Source organism: Triturus cristatus, chromosome 2_2 (genome assembly GCF_964204655.1).
Source record: "Triturus cristatus chromosome 2_2, aTriCri1.1, whole genome shotgun sequence".
Classification (NCBI taxonomy): Eukaryota; Metazoa; Chordata; class Amphibia; order Caudata; family Salamandridae; genus Triturus; species Triturus cristatus.
Genome location: NC_140582.1, coordinates 26,634,607 through 26,659,780, shown reverse-complemented (window position 1 = coordinate 26,659,780; position 25,174 = coordinate 26,634,607).

Sequence of the window (25,174 nt, the reverse complement as noted above, 5' to 3'; positions counted from 1 at the left end):
TTGCCCACCACAGGATTGTATTGTTACGCAGCACACTATTGTTTGTCCATTGCAACGTGTGTGATTCTAGCATTGCGACCAGCATAGCATTTTGAAAGCGGTGGTTAGGATTTGAACCTACCAGCCAGCCGGAACGAATATTACCCTTTATTATATGTTGGCTTTTGTATCGTGTGGTCTGATCGTATATCTTTTTATATAAAGTTTATACTCGTTTTACAAAACTTGTGTGGAGTCCATTTGTGGTGTCACCAGTGGGTTGCTGTGAGTGTGGTTGCACCAGTGGTGGCTCCCTCATTGGCGCGTGGGTGCATTGCCCCACTGCTTTCTCGCAGTGCGAGAAGGCAGAAACATAAATGGTAATAACTACCATTTTCTGTTTCTGCTTCTTGCACTGCAAGAAAGCAGAAGTGCCTGGTTGGGCGGTGGGTGGTCCTGCTCGAGGGCAGGGGGAGTGGCTTGCCCACTGTTGTGGGTATTGACTGTTTGGTCAGCCCCAGCCGACCAAACAGTCAATACCCACAACAGTGGGCAAGCCACTCCCCCTGCCCTTGAGTAGGACCACCCACTCTCCCTTTTTCTCTATGTAGGCTGCTGCAGCCTACATAGAGAAAATGGGCTGGCTGGGGAGCTCTCTGCTGCGCCTAATGGAGCAAGGTTTTGTATAAAAGAGACTTATGCAATCCCCTTGAATAACATGTAATAATGTAACTAACATGTTTGTGGGCACTAACGTTGCATCCCATTTTACATACTGTATCTAGGGGAAGCTTTCCTATGTGCTTTACTAACCAGTAACCCGAGTGTCCTTAAAATGGTCGCCAAAAACGCGGGAATACTTCTGCACATGCGTCTACTGCAGCTACGTAGTAATGACGCCTCTGTCGCTTGGTGGGAAATCTTTGCAGCTGCGCAATAGCTTTTAACATGGCTGCCCGAAACCCTCGCATTAACGCACATGCTGTGCTGAAACTAACCCGTGCCAGTTTTACTAAGCTATTAATGCAAAAGATATATTAAGTAAATGGGGTTAGAGTAGAAATAAGTGGTATACAGTGAATTCATTTAATTTCGTATTCTAACATGTTTTTCTCTGACTTTATCAATAGTTCGTAGTCCCTATTCCTATGCGACAACTACACATGCGCACTGAATCCTTGTCCTGAGACTAGTGATGTCATTGAACGTCTGCCAAGAACATGTTCCCAACAAGGACATGGGAAACTAAACTCTTGAACCTGCAAAAGGAAGAAGCCGAAACATTGTACTTCAAATTTATTGATCCACATATGAAATACTTGTGGAAATAAAGCTTGTGGGCATTAAGTTTAAGGGGTGGGGTAATAGACAATAGAACGAAAGAAAGTCATTGCACTTAGTAAGGTGTGATGTCCTCACCCCACTGCCTGGCCCAATCAAATTGAGGGATGTACATAGAATTGAAACATTTGGGGGTGGATAATACACTCGAATTAGTATAACAGAGGTAAGTTTAGTTAGTTAGACACACTTGATGCTGCACATGCTGATGCTATGATGAGATACTGCCCGAATCGCTGCAAGCTGATTGAAGAATCCAACCCTAGGGAAGAATTGCGGAACAACCGAGGAGGCACATCTAGGAAGGGGTCCGGATGAGCCCGAGCCAGAGAGAGTAGCACCAGAGAGGGGTACAACGCTGGCGTTGTATTAGAAGAGGTCACCTTCCCGGTCCTGAACCTGTCCTGAATCTTTGATACTCTGATGTTCAAGTCCTCACACCATTCTAGGTAACTATAGTTCTGTGGTGTAATGCTCTGTATTTGCTCTCTATTTCCTCACCTCAGGTACTGTCATCACAAGAATGTACTACTGTGAACTGATTCTAAGCTAACTGTACTATTTTTCCTAATGGAGAATTTTGGTGTATCTAAGTGTATTTTGACTTGACTCACAAAATTATTAATTTAGATAAATCTTAAAAACTCCTTTGAGTCTGTGGTTCTTTAAATAAAGGTTAAATGTGTTATTATTTCCTCTCTATTCTAATCTACTACTAGATCTATCGACAAAAGTACATTTACTTAAGGAGACAGGGAATAGTAATGATACTGAAGTAACAGGTCTCTAAGGTAAATCAAAATTGATAACCAGCGGATATTTGCTAGCTCATTGAATTAATGAATGTATATGGGCCCAAATGAGAGTTGTGTGTATGTGTGTGACTAGAGCTGGTAAACTCCGCTGCATCTGTTTTTCTTCGTAGCAGAGGCATGGATAGTTTAGTTTGTTAGGCGAGGATTGTATTTTAAAAAATTGTAATTATTCATTTATGTTTTAACTAAACCCGTTATGTATTGTTTTATGTTGTCTGGAAATTCCCTGGAATATTAAATAGCAGGTGGTGAATGGAAGCCTCACTGCAGTGAGGTTATTGGTCTGGATCGAGAAAGTGCTGAAAGTTACGCAGGACTAGAAGCACTAAGTTAGGGATTAATTTGTTGCACGTTAGTGAGAATAATTGGTAGCAAAGGAGTTCGCTGGTGAAAATTTGGTCTTTTATCACCTAGAAAGGGTAATACTGAAGGAGTAGCGGGTTCTCTGATGCTTGTGTGAAGAGTAAGCGGAAAGTTTGTACTTGTAGTGTGTGAAGAGTAAGCAGAAAGGTTTTACTCGCAGTGAAAGAAATGTTACTATTCTTTGAATTAGTGGGTCAGACACAATAGCGAATGTTTCTACGTTGCTAATTAATGGAAATTTGTGTGAATTTGTGAGAAAAATACGTTTTCGCATTACGTTGTAAAGGAGGGGTCAGTTGAGGGTGATGCACTGACGTTACTGAGAGTCGCGCTGGGATTGGTTAAAACAGCATGCGTGTAGTTGAAGCAAAATTGTAAAGGAGGGGTCAGTAGTAAGGAGTGATACTGACGTCACAGGAAGCTGTCAAGAATCAGTCCCAGGTCCAAACACTCCTCAGGATTCGGGCGACGCTATATGGGGTCCACCTCTCGACGTCACCAACTTCCTGCACTAAAGGCACGGAAGACTGGAGCAATCGAGCGAGGGAAGGGAAGGATGGGAACAGCGGGGAGTAGAACCTGTAAAGAAAGTTAACATACAAAACAAAACATAACACAATGCGAGACAGTAAATACCTACTCTCAGTAAATTCTCACTAGTTTGTCTCTTGATGATGAAGAGCCTCCTTATGTCCTCAGAAACACTCATAACATCACTCTTGTCGTAACCATACACAACTTTCATAACATCAACTACGCAATAGAAAACTCATTAGGTATGGGTCATTCTTATTACACACCCATATAAGAGAGAGGGTTGGCTATCTCCTTCTCAGCTAATTAGTGATGGACGGTACTGCACGTACTCTGGGGAACCTAACAGGACACTAGGTCAGTGTTAATATACAGAAGGCATTAATTCGAGAATCGAGCCCTCCGCCGTGATGCTTTGGAGGGTTTTATGTTTTAGTCTCGGTATTGAATATAGCATAAAGTTTGCTGGATGCTCTCTCCAGCGTTAGCTCCAAAAAAGGAAGTAAAGTAAATTATACCCCACCTATCTAGGCAAGAAGAATTCTCCTCTAGGCTACTTATTTGACTTCTCACTCGGTTGTCAAACACTGTTAGATTTAGGTCTTAATCCAGACCAATTACGGGAGATTCTAGGACAGCAAAAACAACTTTCAACGGCCAGCCGGCCATGCACGCCTTATGTAGCACAATTGCTCGTCCGGTATGTCAACGACACACCTACTCTATGGATACTTGCTGTTTGTTTGTCCGGGCGCCGCCGGGGGTAGCGGGAATCTCGGAACCCTCCTGCTATGGCTGCGGAGGCTCCGCTACTCTGGTGAAGCCAATCAGCTCCCCGTCAATCGGCAGTGAATCTATGGAACCGGAGACAACCCTCCGTGGAACGAATGCGGAAATGCCGACGTGCTCGGCCAAACAGGTGCAGCAGCTCCCAGTCGTTCTGCCGGGAACTCAGGACCCTGAGACAGGGCTTCGAGGTAATGGAAGTCGGGAAACGCCGAAGCTCTTGGCCAAAAGGTGCAGCTCACCCTACGTCTTCCTTAACGTGGGAAAATGTTGTACGGGTCGCCGCCCGTCAGCACAGGAAAATCTTTAATTACGCACAACGTCGTGCGTACGTTCCGGGCTTTTATGCCCGTGGCTCCTCCCACACTACTCCTAGGGTTCTGGGAACCGTAGTCTCGGCAGGCGCGTAGTCTCGGCCGGCGCTCCACCTCCGGATCCTGACAGTAGGTCCCCCTCCAGGCGCCTACTAGAACCCGGTTTATCCGGGTATTTTCCATAGAACGCCTTGAGTTTGGCCGGAGCATGTACGTGGACACTGGGCACCCACAAATCCTCCTCAGCCGAGTACCCCTTCCAGGAGATCAGATACCACAATTTCCCTCCCCTGAACTTGGAATCTATCACGCGCTGAACCTCATATTCCAGACCGATGTCCGTGGAAACCGCAGGGGGAGGTTTGCGCACTCCTCCTTTGGCCAGCTTCAGAAGGCTACAGTGGAACACTGGGTGAATGCGCAACGATCCAGGAAGCCGAAGTTTATAAGCCACCGGATTCACCTGTTTGAGCACACGATAGGGACCGATGTATCATGGGTGGAAAACACTTCGCAACTTAAAATGGAAATTTTTTGTGGACAACCACACCCTGTCCCCTTTCTTATACTGTGGGCCCTCCGCCCTGTGTTTATCCGCCCAGTTTTTATACCTCAGTTTGGCCGCTTTCAAGTGTGTCTGCACTCGGGAGTGACCTTGACGCACCTTTTTCAGGTGTTCTTGTAGTGACGGCTGATTCAGAACCCGGCCCGGCATGATTAATGGCAGGATTCTAGCGTCATACCCGAAGTTGGCCCTGAAAGGCGAGACACCGATGGAGCTGTGGTAGGCGTTGGCATATGCCAATTCTGCCATCCATAACAGGGCCACCGAGGATTCGTGAGCGCTTTCCGCATAACACCTCAGATATTTCTTCACCGTTTGGTTTAACCTTTCGGTTTGTCCATCCGTCTGGGGGTGGAAGCTGGAGGACAAAGCCGAGTCGATCTGTAGAGCTTTACACCACCCTTGCCAGAACCGTGCCACAAACTGAGGGCCTCTGTCTGACACAATAACTTGAGGAATCCCATGCATCTTTACTATGTTTTGTAACAACAGTTGAGCGGTCTGTCCCGCTGTAGGCAGTGTCTTGCACGGAATAAAGTGGCCCATCTTGGTGAGGCTGTCGATAACCACCAGTATGGCCGAATGTCCTTGATCCTCCGGGAGGCCGGTGATGAAATCCAGGCTGATATTTTGCCACGGGGCCTGGGGTGTTGGTAAGGGAACCAGTTTGCCTCTGCGGGTGGTTGTGTCGGTCTTCCCCCTGGCGCAATCCTCGCACTTCGACACCCAATTCTTCACGTCCCTGACTAGAGATTCCCCAAAAAAATATCTTTGCACCAATTGTGTGGTCTTTAGTATGCCCGGATGTCCGGCCAATGGAGAATCGTGGCACCACTCAAAAGCTCTTCTTCTAAGGGCGTGTGTGGGTAGGAACAATGTCTTGTTCTGGAACGGCAGCCCTCCCTGGATCTTGCGTGCCGTGCCCTTGTCCGCCCAACCTCTCCAAGCCTCTGGACTCCTGTTTGTTCGTATGCTTTCCAAATACTCTTCTGCTCGTAAGACACATACCACCTTGGACGGTGGAATGATGGCCTCTTCCTGATCTTCATCGTTGCCTTCCACGGCCATTACTCGGGAGAGAGAGTCAGCTTTTCGATTGTCTGCCCCAGGGCGGAAGGTAATGATGAAGTTATACTCCTCAAAGAAAAGCATCCACCTCATCTGTCTGGGTGACAGACGCCTGGCGGTTCTTAAATACTGTAAATTCCGATGATCGGAATAGACCGTTACCGGGAACCTGGCCCCCCATAGATACGGGCGCCATTCCTGGAACGCCTTTTTGATAGAGAGGAGTTCTTTTTCCGCAATGTTATAATTCCTCTCGGCCGGTAACAGTTTCTGTGAAAGATAGGCCACTGGGTGAAGCTGCCCTGTGTGTTTGTCTCTTTGTGAAAGGATGGCCCCGATCGCTTCATTGGACGCATCCGCCTCCACTATGAAAGGCACATCCAACTGTGGGTGCCGCAAGACCGGTGCAGAGGTAAACGCCTCCTTCAGGTATTCAAAGGCTTGGTTGGCTTCGTTGGTCCAGGCGAATGCCACGCCCTTTCTGAGAAGCCTGGTAATAGGAATAGCCCGTTGGGAGAACCCTTGTATAAATCTCCGATAGTAATTAGAAAACCCCAGGAAGCACTGTACATCCCTCACATTTTGGGGAACCGGCCACTCCTGTACCGCCTGAACCTTTCGCTCTGACATACACATACCATCCGGACGGAGTATCACTCCCAAAAATTCCACTTCCGTCACCCCAAACTCGCACTTGCTCAACTTGCAAAATAGCCTGTGCTTTCTTAACTCCTTTAGTACCTGTGACACATGTTCCTGGTGCTTCTTGACCGACTCCGAATAAATCAATATGTCGTCGATATAGACAACAACGGTTCTATCGACGAAGTCTTTAAGGACGTCATTCAAGAAGTACTGGAATGCCGCCGGGGCGTTACACAACCCGAACGGCATTACCAGGTACTCAAACAGACCGTAGCGGGTCTTGAACGCAGTCTTCCACTCGTCCCCGCTACGAATGCGTACTAAATGGTACGCCCCGCGCAGATCCAACCGCGTGTAGATCCTTGCCTCCCGTACTTGATCCAACAGGACCGGAATAAGGGGTAGCGGATACCGGTTACGAACTGTGTTTTTGTTGAGCATGCGATAGTCACAGCAGGCTCTCAAATCCCCATTCGCCTTCGCAATAAAGAACAACGGCGAGGCTGCTGGTGAGCGGGACGGGCGAATGAAACCTGTCTCCAAAAAATGATCGAGATACTCTCGTAGATGTTTAGTCTCCGGTTCTGATAGAGCATAGAACCTACACGTAGGGATCACTGCTCCTTCAATCAAATCGATCTGGTAGTCATACGGACAATGTGGAGGAAGGGACTCGGCCTGTTCCTTGCTAAACACGTCTGCAAATCTCCGATACTCTTCGGGTAGACTAATGTTCTTTTTGGCTGCCGTGGCTGCTACCCATTTGTGTGCCACTGCTGTGGCCCCCGAACACCCTCCTACCACCATGTGCTCCTGACATTCCTCAGACAAGAACTGAACGGTTCGACCTCTCCAATCGATGGTGGGATTGTGAAGGCTGAACCAGGGCATCCCCAATATTATCTCATACTGTGGAGCATCGATAATATTCAATGCCAAGCAGTCGATGTGACACATCTCTCCTGCATTACAAGTTAGCCTTAGTATTTCGGTCTGTTCGAGGAGTAAACCTGAGGTGAGAGGTTTGCCATCCACCGCTAACACTTCTTCTGGTATTTTCCTAGCGATCCTTCCTAGCGCTAACCTGTCCACTAGTCCACTATGGATGAAATTTCCTGTTGCCCCGGAATCCAACATGGCTTTGATCTGAAAAGTTTGCCGGCTGGTATCCAGCCACATGATCAGTTCGAAATGTTTTTCGATGTCACCCTGTTGAGTGGTTGCCAGGGACGGAATCGTCCACCTGTGGACCGCTGCCTCTTCGGCGCCTTCTACACCCGTTGAGGAAACGTTTCCTCCTGCCACTGTGGCAATTGCCTTTTTATTCCTATAACTCCCCCCGGGTCTTTTGGGACGGGCAGGGCACTCTCGGACGTAGTGACCCTTCTTACCGCAGTACATACACAGGCCTTGTGTTCGTCTGCACTCCCTTTCAGTTTTAGACAATGGAGCACGTACCGCTCCTACTTCCATAGGCTCCGACGTCGCCCCACTTCCCCTTGGGTCCTTACTCAGTTTTTCTCCCCGAAATCTATCACCCCCCCTGTCTGTAATCCGACTGTCCAACCGTAAGGCTAGACTTATGAGAGCCTCACACGTTTTGGGCTGTGGATCTATGCGAGCTATGACATCTTTTAATTCACTACAGAGGCCCTGATAGAACAGAGACATTCTCTTCTCTTCTGGCCATGCCGCTTCTGCGACCACGCGATTGAACGTGGTTAAATAGGTTACTAACTCGGTCCTTCCTTGTTTTAATTCCAGCAGCTCTCTATCCGCGCTAAACGTGGTAGTTCTTCTGTCAAAAACGCCCTCCAAAGTGGTTCTGAAATCATCCCAATCCGATAAAACCGGATCGTTATGGCGTACCAAGGGCACCTCCCAATTGGCTGCATCCCCAGCCAAGTAGGAGATAGCAAACGCCACCCTAGAATGATTGGTAGGAAAGGAGGAGGGCCTACAAGAGAAGTGCATCAATATTTGAGTGAGGAACACTTGTATCTTATGGGGATCTCCTGAATACCTCTCGGGATTGGCCAATGGAATAGGGGGGGGTACCGTGACCTGTATCGGATGCATTCCTGATCCTACATCGAAAGGATTCCTTGCCAACCTTTCCACTTTGTCCCGTAAATCCGCCGCTTCTGCCCTAGATGCGGCCAACTCCCTTTGCACAGCGGCAAGCGCAACTAAAACTTCTTCCATAACGCGTCTCTAACTACCCCCCGAACCGGGAGGAGTCTCAATACGTGGGTGCGTAATTCTGTCAAGAATCAGTCCCAGGTCCAAACACTCCTCAGGATTCGGGCGACGCTATATGGGGTCCACCTCTCGACGTCACCAACTTCCTGCACTAAAGGCACGGAAGACTGGAGCAATCGAGCGAGGGAAGGGAAGGATGGGAACAGCGGGGAGTAGAACCTGTAAAGAAAGTTAACATACAAAACAAAACATAACACAATGCGAGACAGTATATACCTACTCTCAGTAAATTCTCACTAGTTTGTCTCTTGATGATGAAGAGCCTCCTTATGTCCTCAGAAACACTCATAACATCACTCTTGTCGTAACCATACACAACTTTCATAACATCAACTACGCAATAGAAAACACATTAGGTATGGGTCATTCTTATTACACACCCATATAAGAGAGAGGGTTGGCTATCTCCTTCTCAGCTAATTAGTGATGGACGGTACTGCATGTTCTCTGGGGAACCTAACAGGACACTAGGTCAGTGTTAATATACAGAAGGCATTAATTCGAGAATCGAGCCCTCCGCCGTGATGCTTTGGTGGGTTTTATGTTTTAGTCTCAGTATTGAATATAGCATAAAGTTTGCTGGATGCTCTCTCCAGCGTTAGCTCCAAAAAAGGAAGTAAAGTAAATGATACCCCACCTATCTAGGCAAGAAGAATTCTCCTCTAGGCTACTTATTTGACTTCTCACTCGGTTGTCAAACACTGTTAGATTTAGGTCTTAATCCAGACCAATTACGGGAGATTCTAGGACAGCAAAAACAACTTTCAATGGCCAGCCGGCCATGCACGCCTTATGTAGCACAATTGCTCGTCCGGTATGTCAACGACACACCTACTCTATGGATACTTGCTGTTTGTTTGTCCGGGCGCCGCCGGGGGTAGCGGGAATCTCGGAACCCTCCTGCTATGGCTGCGGAGGCTCCGCTACTCTGGTGAAGCCAATCAGCTCCCCGTCAATCGGCAGTGAATCTATGGTACCGGAGACAACCCTCCGTGGAACGAATGCGGAAATGCCGACGTGCTCGGCCAAACAGGTGCAGCAGCTCCCAGTCGTTCTGCCGGGAACTCAGGACCCTGAGACAGGGCTTCGAGGTAATGGGAGCCGGGAAACGCCGAAGCTCTCGGCCAAAAGGTGCAGCTCACCCTACGTCTCCCTTAACGCGGGAAAATGTTGTACGGGTCGCCGCCCGTCAGCACAGGAAAATCTTTAATTACGCACAACGTCGTGCGTACGTTCCGGGCTTTTATGCCCGTGGCTCCTCCCACACTACTCCTAGGGTTCTGGGAACCGTAGTCTCGGCAGGCGCGTAGTCTCGGCCGGCGCTCCACCTCCGGATCCTGACAGAAGCTGTGCAAGCATTGGCTAAGCGAGCAAGCAGAGTAGAAGTTGATTGGTTCTCAGCATAGAAAACGCGTTGGTATTGGAGAATCATTAGAATTAAAGCAAGCGTCAGATTGGTCACCAAAATAGAAATCCCAAGAATAATAATAGTTAGTGGAGTTTGCATGTACGATCCAACATTAACAGGGACTCATCCAGATAGAAGATTTATTGGATTTGCTTACGAACGGTCTCTTAACAAGCACAAGCTCGCAATGTACGGAGAAAAGAGAAAGATGTCATTTATGCAAAAGGTTAAGAATTATTTTAAAAAGGACAAACCCATTAAGAGTAGAGAAGAGATTATTTTTCCTCCCCCAAATACGCCTGCATCATACATGATGGTGGAAAGAGGCTACCATACCTGTGTATGGTTAGAAAATTGGGAAGAATACACAAAAGATGATGGAATATTAGCATTTTCTGAGTACGAAAGCTTTAATGGGAAAATACTGTATAACTTAAGAACTCGGATGAATGAATTAGAACCCAGACCTAGATTGACCCAGTATGAGGCTTTAGAAGAATGGGAAATGGAAGCCTTTGAACGTGATAGACCACGAAGTAACAGGATCCTAAGCAAATATTATCCAAAATTTCCCAGAGAAATTAGAGATAGTCAAATGAAACAATGGAGACAGGCCATGGTGGCAAAAGGCCTATATACCGTGTTAACATCAGAAGAGCAGACTGGAGGCAAATGTACAGAGAAAACCAAGCATTTAACCATGACAGGTAGCGGAGAAGTAGAAGAAGGATACTTAGAAGACATATTGATGAAAAGTCTTCCACCTTATAATGATGGATTAAATAGAATGACCCCTAGTGCCCCGATGATAGGAACACCTTTGGTTCTCCAAATAGTACATGACAAACATTAGACAGGTTACTTCAAGAAAAAGAAAATGAAGCAATAAACAGGAATAGAGATAAATTAATCCAGAAAATAGCTCAGATAAACGCTCATCCAGAAGCATTGACCATACCAGTGACAATAGGTCGAGTAGTCCCATTGTATGGCGAAAAGTCAAACTGTCACAAAGTTCCTGTAATGCCTACCCCAAGCATAGAACCTAGAAAAGAAAAGTTAATAGTAGATGATCAAGCAAGTGAATGTGAATCAGGAATATCATTAATGTATTTACCCATAAGAGAACCAATAATGGAAACCCAGAGGAGAAATTTGCCCAGTTGTTCAAAGGACGTTAGACTAGAAACCTCAAAAGGAACCAGAAGTGCCACAATAGTAACCCCAGAAGATATAGAGAGATGGACTAAAGAAATAGAGAAGCCAAAGCCACCGCCAAAAATATTAGACATTTTCATATTGCGAGTAGAATTGGAAGAAACGGTAGCCGGAAATGTAGGTCTAGACAGATTAAACACATACAGTGATGAAGAATTTTTTTTTTTTGTAGAAGCATCACACGAAATACAAAAACATTCCATGAAAAACTGACAAATCTGGCAGCTTAAATGGGAATTGATATAGGGAGGTCAAAGGTGTTGCAGAAACCATATAGAGCAGAATTTTCGAATAAAGATTTGGAAAACATGAATGTGTCCCGAAGAAAACTACAGATCAGGAGTTATTATTTCTATTACAAAAATGGGGTGATCTTGACAAATGGAAAGTGGGCAAAGAAAAAGAAAGAAGCACAGGTAAATCGAACAACATCTGAATATGCAATGAGAGAAACAGAAAAGGCTGAGAGGTTGTATCCGATGGGGGAAGTACCCGGAGGGGGGTACGTACATGTACCATGGACTAGACAGGATATTTTGTCGTTTACAAATGATTTTCCTAAACTTAGAGAGAAACCAGTGGAGTGGTACAGACAAGTTGAGAGGTTTGTGAAAGTTTCAAAGGTTTTGTTAAAAGATCTGGATGGCCTGTTTGACATAGTAGTACCAGCAGATTTGTGGACAGAGTGTACAATTACTGTAGATTGGCCTAGTGAAGAGTATCCAAGAGATTCAAAAACAGGAGCTCCGTCAGAAGATGTAATGAAAAAATATCACCAGGTGATCACTTTTCTGAAAAGTAAAATTCCCCCCAAAGAAACGGACTGGGTAAAAATAGACAGAACAACCCTAGAGAAAAATGAGTCTGTACATGCATACTACAAACGCCTATTACATGTGTTCAAACAGTATAGTGGTTTTGAAAGTATAGAGAACAAGGACATGACTCATTTTGTGTATTGATTTGTGACAGGGTTAAGATTGGATATATCTCAAATGATTAAGCAGCACATGTTATGTTGGCAATCAAAGCCCATAGACGAAATTTTAAAGTATGCAAAATATTGTGGGGATGAAATTGATAACAAACCAAAAGCCTTAGAAGAAAAAGTAATGTGGGCTCAAGTAAAATTAGCTGAACAGCAAGAGTTTCAATTGAATAAACAGTCAGAAAATCAAGGAGGGGTACAAGGTCCAATTGACAATAATGGGGGAAAACCTCGGGGAAGGTTGAATAGGGAAGAGGCAAAGAAAAGGTTTCCCTGTCACGGGTGCGGGAAGTTGGAGCATTGGAAAAACGAGTGTAAATTCATTCAAGTTAATAATGGCCCAAATCAAAATTTTAATCCACAGATGCAGAATGAGGTGTTAATGAGTCAACCGCAACAGGGTATAGATCTTCAGATTCAATTGCCATCTGCCCCTAAGCCAAATTTTGTGAGTCAAGCCAAGTACAGTGTGGACACCAGATTCCCAGAAGGAAGTGGTAAGAAAACTTTTGTGACATCGCAGTTTCTTTTGCAGGACCCATTTCTCAATTATGAGCAGGAATGACGGTGCCTGAGGGGGGAGGAAGGGGAGTGCGTACTTGGCGCATCCCTACCGGTAGATCAGTCAGGTCCATGCGTAGAAGGTAAAGTAGAAGGAAATGATATCACTTTCTTGTTGGACACTGGTGCTACCAGGTCTACTGTGAGAACAGCAGACATTCCTAACCTGCAGCTCTCGGGTGAAGCCATCCAAGTAGTAGGTGTCTCGAACAAACAGATTAGAACCCCGATCACAGAACCCATGGAAGTGCAATTCTGTAATTTTTTTAAGAAATGCACAAATTTGTAGTTTGTGAAAGAAGTCCAGTAAACCTGCTTGGAAGGGACTTATTGTGCAAAATTAATTGCACCATATTCTGCACACCGGTTGGTGTTGCAATACAAACCCCAGATGAATATCGAGTTTACAAGTTCATATTAGCAAAACAAGGGACAGAAGTAAATGAAATGTATTCAATGATAACAAAAGATGAATTACCTGTTGAAGTCAAACTGACTTTAAATGCAGAGATATGGGATTTTACTGGAAAAGAAATAGGATTAATGGCGAATGTAGATCCCGTAAAAGTGACAGTGAAATAAAGGTGCTATTTATCCAAACACTCAACAATACAAAATGAGCCCTGAAATAAAGGCAGGCGTTACAGCAGAGATTGAGCGATTAGTTGAACAAGGAATTTTGAAAGAAATAGTGAGTAGCCCTTATAACTCACCTATAATTGGCATTAAGAAACCTAACAGGAAATATAGGGTGGTTCAGGACCTGAGAAAAATAAATAAAATTGTTGTACCATGTTGTCCAGTAGTGCCCAACACAGCTGTGATTCTTTACCAGATACCATGGAAAGCAGGTTGGTTCACAGTAATTGATTTATGTCATGCATTCTTTTATATTCCATTGCATCCAGATAGTCAGTTTTTATTTTCATTTCAATTCGAAGAGCATGTTTACGTGTGGAATCGTGTGCCTCAAGGGTACACTGAAAGTCCTTCAATCTTTAATCAGATTCTCAAAAGAAGTCTTGAATCTCTTGTGTTGCCCAGAGAATCAGTCCTGGTGCAATACATTGACGACCTATTGGTTGCGTCGAATACTTGAGATGACTGTGTCACTGATTCAATTGCATTGCTAAGTCTCCTGGCAAAAGGTGGACACAAAGTGTCCCCCGAGAAACTTCAATTTTGTAAAAACTCAGTCAAATACCTGGGACATCAAATAGAGAGAGGAATTAGAAAGGTGACCTCAGAAAGAATCAGAATAATAAGACAAATGCAGTTGCCACAAACCCAAAGAGAAATAAGAATTTTTATTGGGTCGTGGGATATTGTAGACAGTGGATTCTAGGGTTTTCTTTACTGGCTAAACCCCTGATACAGATGACCAAAAAGAGAGCAAAGGACCCCATAGAGTGGGATGATGAAAGCATGGCATTGTTTATAAAATTATGAAATTGTTTGTGTGAAGCAACTGCTTTGGGAATGCCAGACTACACAAAAGAATTTGCATTGTTCTGCTATGAGAGAGATAATTGTGCACTCTCAGTCCTGACACAGAGATATAGATTGATGCGAAGACCAGTGGCATATTTTTCTGCTACTCTAGACCCTGTGGCATGTGCATGGCCAGGTTGTCTGAAAGCTGTAGCTGCAACTTGTGTGAGCATAGAACAAATTGAGTCAATTGTGATGGGACACCCTGTAAAGGTGTACGTTCCCCATTCAGTTGTGATTTTGCTGACCAAAACCTGAACGCAGTATCTCCCTCCCAGTAGGCCAACCAAATACGAGAGAATAATACTGGGGGCTGAAAATGTGACTATAGTGAGGTATACTGTTCTCAATCCAGCCACCTTACTACCTGATCCATACCAAGAAGAGGTGAAAGATGAGGTCTAACATGAATGTCCTGACGTGACTGAACTTAGCACCAAACCGCCTCCTGACATACAAGAGGAACCCCTAAAAAATGCAGATCATGAGCTATTTGTAGATGGCTCATGCATGCGACACGAGGAGGGAGGATTAAGTGCTGCTTACGCAGTGTGTACATTGGCTGGAATTGTCGAAGCATCCTATTTACCAGAAGTCAGATCTGCACAAGTAGCCAAATTAATCGCTTTAATTAAGGCATGCAAAATTGGGAAAAATTGGAGAATAACCATATTTTCTGATAGCCAATATGCTTATGGGGTTGTGCATGATTTTGGTCAGCTATGGATGCAGAGGGATTTCCTGACTTCCTCAGGAACTTCCACTAAAAATGGAAATTTTGTGAGAGAATTAATTGAGGCAATTCAATTACCAAAAGAGGTAGCCATGGTTAAGTGTGCTGCTCACCAATCAGGAGATGACTATGTGACAGCCGGTAACCGATATGCTAACCAGGTTGCCCAGCTACTTGCAAGACATAAAATTGCATTAAATAAGAAAATCGAAACATGTGGAATCAGCTGCCAACTTATGCTACTTGCAGGAGTGGGGACCTCGGAAGAGGTAAAAGATCTGCAGTATGCAGTAGAAATGAGAGAAAAGGAAGAGTGGGTGAAAATAGGATGTCAAAAAAGAGCAGAAGATGGTGTGTGGGTTTGTTATGATTGCAGACCAGTAATGCCAGACAGTATGCTTGCACCTATGGCTAGGATGTATCATGGAGACACACATGTGGACAGAGATGCTATGATTCAACTTTTCAGACAAGATTGGTTCAATGCAAAATTCAGGAATGTAGCAGAGAGTCTTTGCCAAAGGTGCTTAACATGCCAACATATGAATCCTGGTAGGAAAACCATGGTTAGTATGGGAAAGATTGGAAAGGCAGAAGGGCCCTTTGTAAGACTTCAACTAGATTTTATTCAACTGCCTGCTTGTCGAGGGCTGAAATATGTACGTGTCATAGTTTGTTTATTCTCAAAGTGGGTAGAAGCATACCGACCCAAAGAAATTACAGCTTGACAGTGGCCAAACTCTTATTAAGAGAACTCATCCCTAGATTTGGTTTTCCAGTAACAATTGAATCAGATAGAGGGTCTCATTTTAATAATGAAATAATTCGACTAATATGTGAAGCATTCAAAGTCGAACAAAAATTGCACTGTGCTTACCGCCCAGAGGCTTCTGGGGTGGTAGAACAATTGAATGGCACAATCAAGTCAAGACTCGGAAAGCTGTGTGCATCCACCCCACTGGAATGGCCTGATGCTTTACCTCTTGTTCTATGGGACTCAGAAGTATTCCTGACTAAAATACTGGATTGAGTCCCCATAAAATACTCATGGGAAGAGCAATGAGACAAGCATGTATACCAGGACACAAGCTGTTGAATATAAATGATGACTTGGTTTTGGAGTATTGCAAAGAGTTGGCTGACAGAGTGCGTTTTATCTCTCATCAGGTTGGGGAAGACGCAGTGAACAGAGAGCTGAGCCAAGTGCATGATCTGAATCCCAGTGACTGGGTAGCTGTGAAGAATCACACTCGAGAGTCGTGCCTAGCACCAAGGTGGGACAAACCACATCAGGTTATACTAACTACCTCAACAGCTCTAAAGTGTGCAGGATTGCTGTGAGAAGTTGGCCTGGCATATGCTGGTCACTAGTTATAGTGGCCACCTTGCACCAGTCCAATTCGACTCTTATGGTAGATAGGTTTAAGACAACCTTTTAAAGAAAGCTATCCTAGTGGTAGCTGTGGAGAGCAGCCTTCATGCTAAGTCTCAGAGGAATGTAAAGCAGCTTGTTTTACCTTATAATCTCTTGAATTACCAAATGAAAGGACACCACAAAGGTATATATATCAAATATATATGTATTTATTTCTAGACACACTCTACTAATCTCTTTATGAGATTAGAAGTCAGGAACATATGCAAATATCAACGTTTCACAATAAGTTAAGCACAAATATGACTGGGGCCCTAGGGGCGTACCAGACCATATACTAAAAAAGAGGGTTATGAAAATTAACTTGCAAGGGGACAAGGCCTAGGGCCTGTAGAATCGCTGGGACTTCACTTATCCACCCAAGGCAGGTAAGTAAAGGACCCACGGGAAACGCATGCAGTGTGAGAACACAGCCGCGGGTTCCCTATTGATTTCAATGGAGCAAGTCACGGTTGGATTTTTAAAGTTTAAGGGTACTTCTAGGAAGTCTACAAGCAAGTCACTTACAAGGTAAGTAGTTCGAGGGCCAACACCCAAAGGAGCACTGGAGTGCACGAGTTACCTCACCCAGGGAAGCCGGGTGCATAGGTGTCTTTTGGTGTTGGGTCGCGTTGTCGGTTTCTATGGAAGCCGAAGAAGTTTTGCTGCTTGTGAAGACTGAAGAAGTGTCCGGTGGAATCCAAGGCTGGATTCAAGATGAATAAGACCTGAAAGCAGAAGGGACAGTGTTCACAGTCACTTGCCAGTGACCCGGGGCCAGGAAGATGGATGCCCACGGAAGTCGGGTGATTTCAGGTGATCAAGGGTGTTTTGACTCTTCAGCCACGAGGTCCAGGAGGCGTCGAGGACAACCAGGAGCTAGATTCAGAGTGTCCCACAAAGTCTGCAGCTTACTGAGGTGTCGGCAACCGGTCTGGAGCCAACAAGCCTTGGCAACAGCAAGTCTCATAGAAATTGAAGAAAGTCAGCGGTGCAGACCAGCAAGGTCTGAGGGACTCACCCAGCAAGGGTAAGTGAGGGCTGGCCTGGAGAATCAGGAGAGCTCTTTGGTTTGATGAGAAAGTCTTCAGGGGACCCACAAGCCAATGGGCAAGGGATCGCGAAGACGCCTCATGAGGATTCACTTCACAAGAGCCCACGGTCACTCGGGACGAGGTAGGCCTCTGAATTTCAAGGGAAATCCTGCTGGAGGCTTGGACCACACGTGGTCCAATGCACAACTTCATAGAACATCGTGAAGGGGTTGCACTCGACAATAGTGCACGGTAACCGGGAATTGCTGTTCCTCGTCACTCATGGGGTCCACTCGCCTCAGCTCAAGTCAGGAAATCCACTTCGGGGCTGCAGGGACTTCCGACTCCAGCAGGAGCGGGAATGTTTGCGACTGTTGATTCAAGTTTTTGGTGCCTGCCAAGTCCTTGACTCCAAGGGAGATTCTTCTGTCTTCCAAAGGTAGTGAAACGTCAAAGGTCCGGGATTCTTCTTGTAGAGCGTCGTCCAGGTGTATCTAACTTGCAATGACAAGGGTTCCCTATCTTATACTAAAAGAAAGGGAGGGACTAGCTCTATGACCACTCCTCTGGGAGGGTCAGGGTAGGGGGTGGTTACACCCACTTCCCTTTGTCCAGTTTCACGCCAGAGCAGGGACAGGTAGCCCCTGAACCGGTTTGAGCTGGCATATGCACAGAGGAGCCTACTGCTCCCCCAGTGCAGGACTTCAAAGCACTCTAGGAGTGCACCCACCCAGCCCCAATACACTAAATCCTGTCTGGAAGGTGGTGACACCTCCCTGTGACAGGATGCCTATTGTTGGGCCTCCTCCACTGCGAGTTTTAGTCAGCAGCAGGAGGGCAGCCCAGTGTCTGTGCTGGTGGCATCCATTTTGTGATGCCAGGGCTCTTTCAGATTTCTGCCGTGTTTCCACTGTGGGTACATGTCGTCCCCTCTAGAAGGGTGGGATCATACTCCCACACCAGTTACTGGTGTGGGGGTATGATTCCAAGTTGTTTGACACCAAACACGGCATGTTTTGATGCAGTCATTCCAAAGTTAGCATTTACCGGGAGGTTATAATGCACTTAAGAGTATATGGTTTAACTGCATCCACAAACAGCCAAAGAGAATAGACTCTGCCAGCTGCAGAGGGGTCCTGCTCATGCAGAGGCACCCCCTCACATTGTAAACCAAGCACCCTGACCTCAGGATTGATAGGGCCTGCCTTAGGGGTGACTGATAGGTTTATATGTGTGTGTATGGTGAGATATAGGAACCTATACCTCAGTGAGGAGTGCTAACACTACCTCACCCAGGCTGCAGTAGCAGGCCTGTGGTGTCAGATTTAGTCTGCTTCCCAGGGGTGGCATAATACATGCTTCAGCCCCTGGTAGGCCTGTGAAGTACCTATGCCCTTGGTACCTAAGGTACCATATACTAGGGGCTCATAAGGTACCCCAGTATCCAATCACTAGTGCATCTAGTATGCACTCCAAGTTGTTTAGAGAGAACAGAGAGACTGGGGCCCTGATTAGCAGGGACCCAGCCAGACTATAGCCAGAAAGTGTTAACATCAGAATAAAAGTGGGGGCAACATAAGTGCAGATCCTACTCTCCTACAATTGCCTAATTGGATGTATGCAAGTCATACAAAAAGGGTACCAGCTCCTGAGGGAGAAGGTTTTCAATTGACGAAAGCAGTTGAAGTTGCTGAAGGTTGTACAGCTGAAGAATCTCCTATAGAAGATCCTGAAGTAGCTGCCCAAGGACAACCAAGCACCTATCAGGACGACTGGATCCCAGTGGTGGACATACCTGAAGTAATTGTAAAAACTAGAAGTCACACACAGTTAGATAGACAGGAAAAGAGTGAGAATCAGTCAGGTGTAGAAGAACTCGCTCAGGAGAGTAGGGAAACAACTATTAGGGAACCTGAGCAGGAACAGTTAAGGAAAGAACAATATAATCAGACAGAAAAAAATCAAAGCCACATTCCTGAGTCTGAGGAGGGACAGGTAGGATTTAGAGAAAACGTTCAGGCAGAAGAAAGACAAAGGGTAAGAAGACCTGAACAGGGTCAGACCGGCATAGAGATACAGGTTCAGGATACAGAAGAAAACCCAAACCGATCCTGAACAGGGTCAGATTGAGGTAGATGAACATATCCAGGCAGAACAGGCCAAAACAATAAGCCCTGGACAAGGTCAGCTAGAGAGAAAATCTGAAGATGAAGATGATCAAATTGTGCAATAAATAAAATAAAAGAAAAGAAGCCTTGAAGAAACTGACAGTGCAGTGAAAACTAAGAAAAGCCGAAAAGGTGATAATTGGCCAAGGATTATCAAGAGACTGAAATACCACCTTAAGACAATCAATGAAGAACCTGAGCAAGTAAACGAAATATCCAGCCAATCTGGACCTTCCACTGAAACTCCAAAACGAAGGAGCCAAAGATTGAAGACATTGAATAACCAGTTCAAAGGACCTGAATGGACATATGTCATTCTTGAAGATTTTGAAAATCTCGACATAAATGAGGAAAGGGCCGAAAAACTGAATGTTGAACTAATTGATGAGGAAGTGAGACCGACTTGAACGAAAAGAAGACGCTTAAGGTGTTATCTCATACCAAGTTTCTGAATTAAAGAAGAGACAATCTTCTTGTCCAAAAATGTCTGATAATAAAGTTACTGGAAAAACAAAACAAAGCTGTATAAAGAAGTGCTGTAGGATTTGTATATGTAGCTTATTATTAGGCTTCATAATGTGGGTATATTAGCAATAGCTATTCCTTATTTGATGGTTACGAACAAACAGAATAGTACTAATATACATGCAAAGGTGGAAAACATTAAAGGAGATAGAGTAGACTTAGAAACACCAGATGAGTTAGATGTACACCACACTGTGAATAAAAACGAAACTGGTTTAAATGTATTTTCAAACTTATTAGAACATTATGTAGAAACAATGGAAGTTAGTGATTGTTATGTTTATATGAAATTGCCAACCTCAGTAGCTGAAGGGGTAACTTATCATCACTTACCTTTTACAGATGGTATTTCATGTAGTGTATTGGCTAGTTTATTTTATAGAACTGGAAAACTACAGTATTATTATTAAAATATAGTTGTAATAGGTCCCTATGCGAAAGAACATGAACCCCGCCCTTAGTACTAGAGACTCACAATTCATGGGTGAATATTGAAAGCAATAGATGTAGCCAATGCACACAAACGCAAACTAACATGTAAATTACACGAAGAAGAAAATATATTTTTGAATTTAGTAGAACAAAGGAGACAATATTTCCAAAGAAGGGCCTCTGAACCGAAACCTCAGATACCTAAATGGTCTGAGAAAGAAGACATTTTGGTAACTGGCAAGACTCATGCTGCTATGACCCTGGATTTTGAAAAGAAAGGGAAAATCTGTCTCCATAGATTAAAAACAGAATATAACAATGCATTTATTGAGTCCAGTGAGTGTGAACATAACTTCTTAGTAATTGGGGGCTGGGGACTAAAAGGAAGAACTGATCCAGTATTTCCTGGGATATATTATATTTGTGGAAACAAAGCCTACTTTAGGCTGCCTGATCATTGGTACGGGAGTTGCTATTTCGGAATAGTATTCCCTAAAGTCTATCATGTTAAAAGGATCACTGGAAGCAATAATGACAATAATGGACTAACCCGATATAAAAGAGCTAGTTTTTCTGAAATAGTAAGTGACATATTTGGTGCATTGATACCTTCAGTGGGGGTTCTGCTGAATTCTCGAAAAATCTGTCAACTGTCTACAGTAGTTGATCGGTTATCTACTGACACTGCTGGAGGATTCTTATTGATCAATACAGAATTAGTTGCTGTTAGATCTAGGGTTTTGCAAAATCGACTTGTCCTTGATATCTTATTAGCAAAAGAGGGTGGAGTCTGTAAAATATTGAAAGCGCAACATTTTTGCATTTATATTCCTGATAAAAGTGTAGAAATTGAAGGGTATATTAAAAATATTACACATTTGGAAGAAGAACTGAAACCACTGGAGGTTGACAGTGTATGTAAGAAAATAACTAATAGTTTTTCCGCTATAGGTGGTCGGTTTTCTAACATAGGTAGAAGTATCCTAGTTCAAATATTATTGCCAATCATGGGCATAACTTTATTAGTTTTGCTAATAATGTGTTGCCACAAATGTAGTGGGAAGAGAAAGAAGTACGAAGTGAATGAGAAGTGTAGGAAAAGAAAATTAGACGAAATACAACTTGAAGAATTGAAAGGAAATATCTACAAAAGAATGAAAGGATCACAATTCAAAAAGGATAAAGGAAGGAATGAAAGATTTGAAGAAATCGGGATGGTAGAATGCTAAATTTGGCATCTGATTTAATGATGGAAGCTAGTGATGGCATAAAATGCCATCAGAGAGGGGATTGATGGAGCTAGGTTTTGTATAAAAGAGACTTGCTCGTATGCAATCCTCTCGATTAACATGAAATAATGTAACCAACATGTTTGTGGGTACTAACGTTGCATCACTTTTTACATACTGTATTTAGGGGAAGCTTTCCAATGTGCTTTACTAACCAGTAACCCGAGTGTCCTTAAAATGGCCGCCGAAAACGCGGGAACACTTCTGCGCAAGCGTCTACTGCAGCTACGTAGTAATGACGTCTCTGTCGCTTGGTGGGAAATCTTTGCAGCTGCGCAATAGCTTTTAACATGGCTGCTCGAAACCCTCGCATTAACGCACATGCTGTGCTGAAACTAAACTGTGCAAGTTTTACTAAGCTATTAATGCAATTTCGTATTCTAACATGTTTTTCTCTGACTTTATCAATAGTTCGTATTGGGCTTTGGAGGGTGACTGATGTCCCTATTCCTTTGCGGCAACTACACGTGCGCACTGAATCCTTGTCCTGAGACTAGTGATGTCATTGAATGTCTGCCAAGAACATGTGCCCAGCAAGGACATGGGAAACTAAACTCTTGAACCTGCAAAAGGAAGAAGCCGAAACATTGTACTTCAAATTATCGATCCACATATGAAATACTTGTGGGAATAAAGCTTGTGGGTATTAAGTTTAAGGGGTGGGGTAATAGACAATAGAACTAAGGAAAGTTATTGCACTTAGTATGGTGTGATGTCCTCACCCCACTGCCTGGTCCAATCAAATTGAGGGATGTACATAGAATTGAAACATTTGGGGGTGGATCATACACTCAAATTGGTATAACAGAGGTAAGTTTAGTTAGTTAGACACACTTGATGCCGCACATGCTGATGCTATGATGAGATGCTGCCTGAATCGCTGCAAGCTGATTGAAGAATCCAACACTAGGGAAGAATTGTTGAACAACCGAGGAGGCACATCTAGGAAGGGGTCCGGACGAGCCCGAGCCGGAGAGAGTAGCACCAGAGAGGGGTGCAACGCTGGCGTTGTATTAGAAGAGGTCACCTTCCCGGTCCTGAACCTGTCCTGAATCTTTGATACTCTGATGTCCAGGTCCTCACACCATTCTAGGTAACTATAGTTCTGTGGGGTAATGCTCTGTATTTTCTCTCTATTTCCTCTCCTCAGGTACTGTCAGCATGAGAGTTTACTATTGTGAATTGATTCTAAGCTAACGGTACTATTTTTCCTGATGGAGAATTTTGGTGTATCTACGTGTATTTTGACTTGACTCACAAAACTATTAATTTAGATAAATCTTTAAAACTCCTTTGAGCCTATGATTCTTTAAATAAAGGTTAAATGTGTTATTATTTCCTCCCTATTCTAATCTAATACTGGATCTATCGACAAAAGTACATTTACTTAAGGAGACAGGGAATGGTAATGATACTGGTGTAACAGGTCTCTAAGGTAAATCAAATTGATGACCAGCGGATATTTGCTAGCTCATTGAATTAATGAATGTATATGGGCCCAAATGAGAGTTGTGTGTATGCGTGTGATTAGAGCTGGTGAACTCCACTGCATCACGCCTCACCAATCACAACGCTGCCATTGCAGCATTGTGATTGGCGGAGGGGAGGGAGGGAGGCTGCCTTTCCGCGATGATGATGAGAGCTGCAGCTGAAATTGAAAAACGCAGGAGTCGGGACCCATCCAGAAGCTGAGGTGGCCCAGGACGGTTAGTTTTATTCTATATTTTTTTATTATTTACCCCTCCTGCCTCCCCTCCCCCATCCCTCCGGCGACGACCCCATTTCCATTCCCCCGCGCCCGTCATACCGGCCTCAACTGCGTTTTTGGTACGGCATTACGTCCATAAATTATTAGATTGTTATTTTGTGTCCAGGGTGTTCAAAATTAATTTCTGTTTGTAAAAGGTCAGATCCTTACGATGACTTGGACAGTGCTTTTTTTACCTCGTTATGTCTTCTAGCATCAGTGCAACAATCCCTTGCACTTTCCAAAGTAAGTGAAACGGTGTAAAATGTACCACCGTTGTGATATGCGGCCCCTAGAATAAAGTATACAATTCCTCGACCTGCAGCTGCGTGCTCCTTCTCGGACGTGTAGTACACACGGAAGTTCCTCTTGTGAGCAGGGCTTATTATTTCTCATGTGGAAGGTGTATTTGAGACCACACGCGCAGTTGACTAAATTTTGGCTTAAAAGAACCAAAAGGATGGCCCACCTGAATTGGGTGTGTATCATGCAAGCGAGGTACATTTCTAATCCTGCCTCGCCTTATTGTAGCATTTGATACCAGCATCACCAAGACGATGGAAAGGCGCGTTTGCTTTAGGACGTGCTACATTTACCTTTTGAGTGCTTCAGAGCCCTACAACAGATAATAAGAGTGCATTTTAATTAAAGTGAAAAGGGAAGTTGTAATACAATCAAATGCAATTGGTACCAATGTTCAGTGTTCTTCAGTCACATGACCGCGGATCAGTTAAGGTTAATGGCCGAAGTGCATTGTGGGCAGGGCCGGACTGGCAGTAGCGGGCACCGGTCAATTCCCCGGTGCGCCGCACAGGTGGGGTCCGGTTTTGGGCCCCAGACTGCCGTTTTTAGTTAACAGGGCCGTTTTTGCAGCATAGCATCAAAATCGGCCCTGTAACAAATTCGTCCAAAAACCGGCACTCACAAAGAGCTCGGCGGCATCGCTTCCCTTCCCCCCCCAGGGGGGTGGGGGCAGCCGAACACTTTGCCAGGGCCGGTTTTGGTTCCCAATCCAGCCCTAATTGTGGGGCCAGTTTCTGTAGGTGTTCGAGACCACAGCCCCAGGGTTCTTTTTAGACGGGACAGAGAACTTTAAATGTAAATAAAGCCAGAGGAGAGCCTTCAGGACAGACTTCACGTGCTCGTGTTTGCAGAGGTTTAACCAGTGATGCAGCGGAGTTTACCAGCTCTACACATTCATACACACAACACTCATTTGGGCCCATATACATTCATACAATCAATGCGCTAGTAAATATCCACTGGTCATCAATTTTGTTTACCCTAGGAAACCTTTCCACCAATATTCTTACCATTCCTGTCTCCTGAGTAAATGCACTGTCGAAAAGATCTTGTAGTAGATTAGAATAGGGAGGAAATGCAATAATGCATTTAACCTTTTAATTTAAAGAACCACAGACTCAGAAGGAGTTTTAAAAGTTTATCTGAATTAATAATTTTGTGAGTCAAATCAAGACACACATGAATATACCA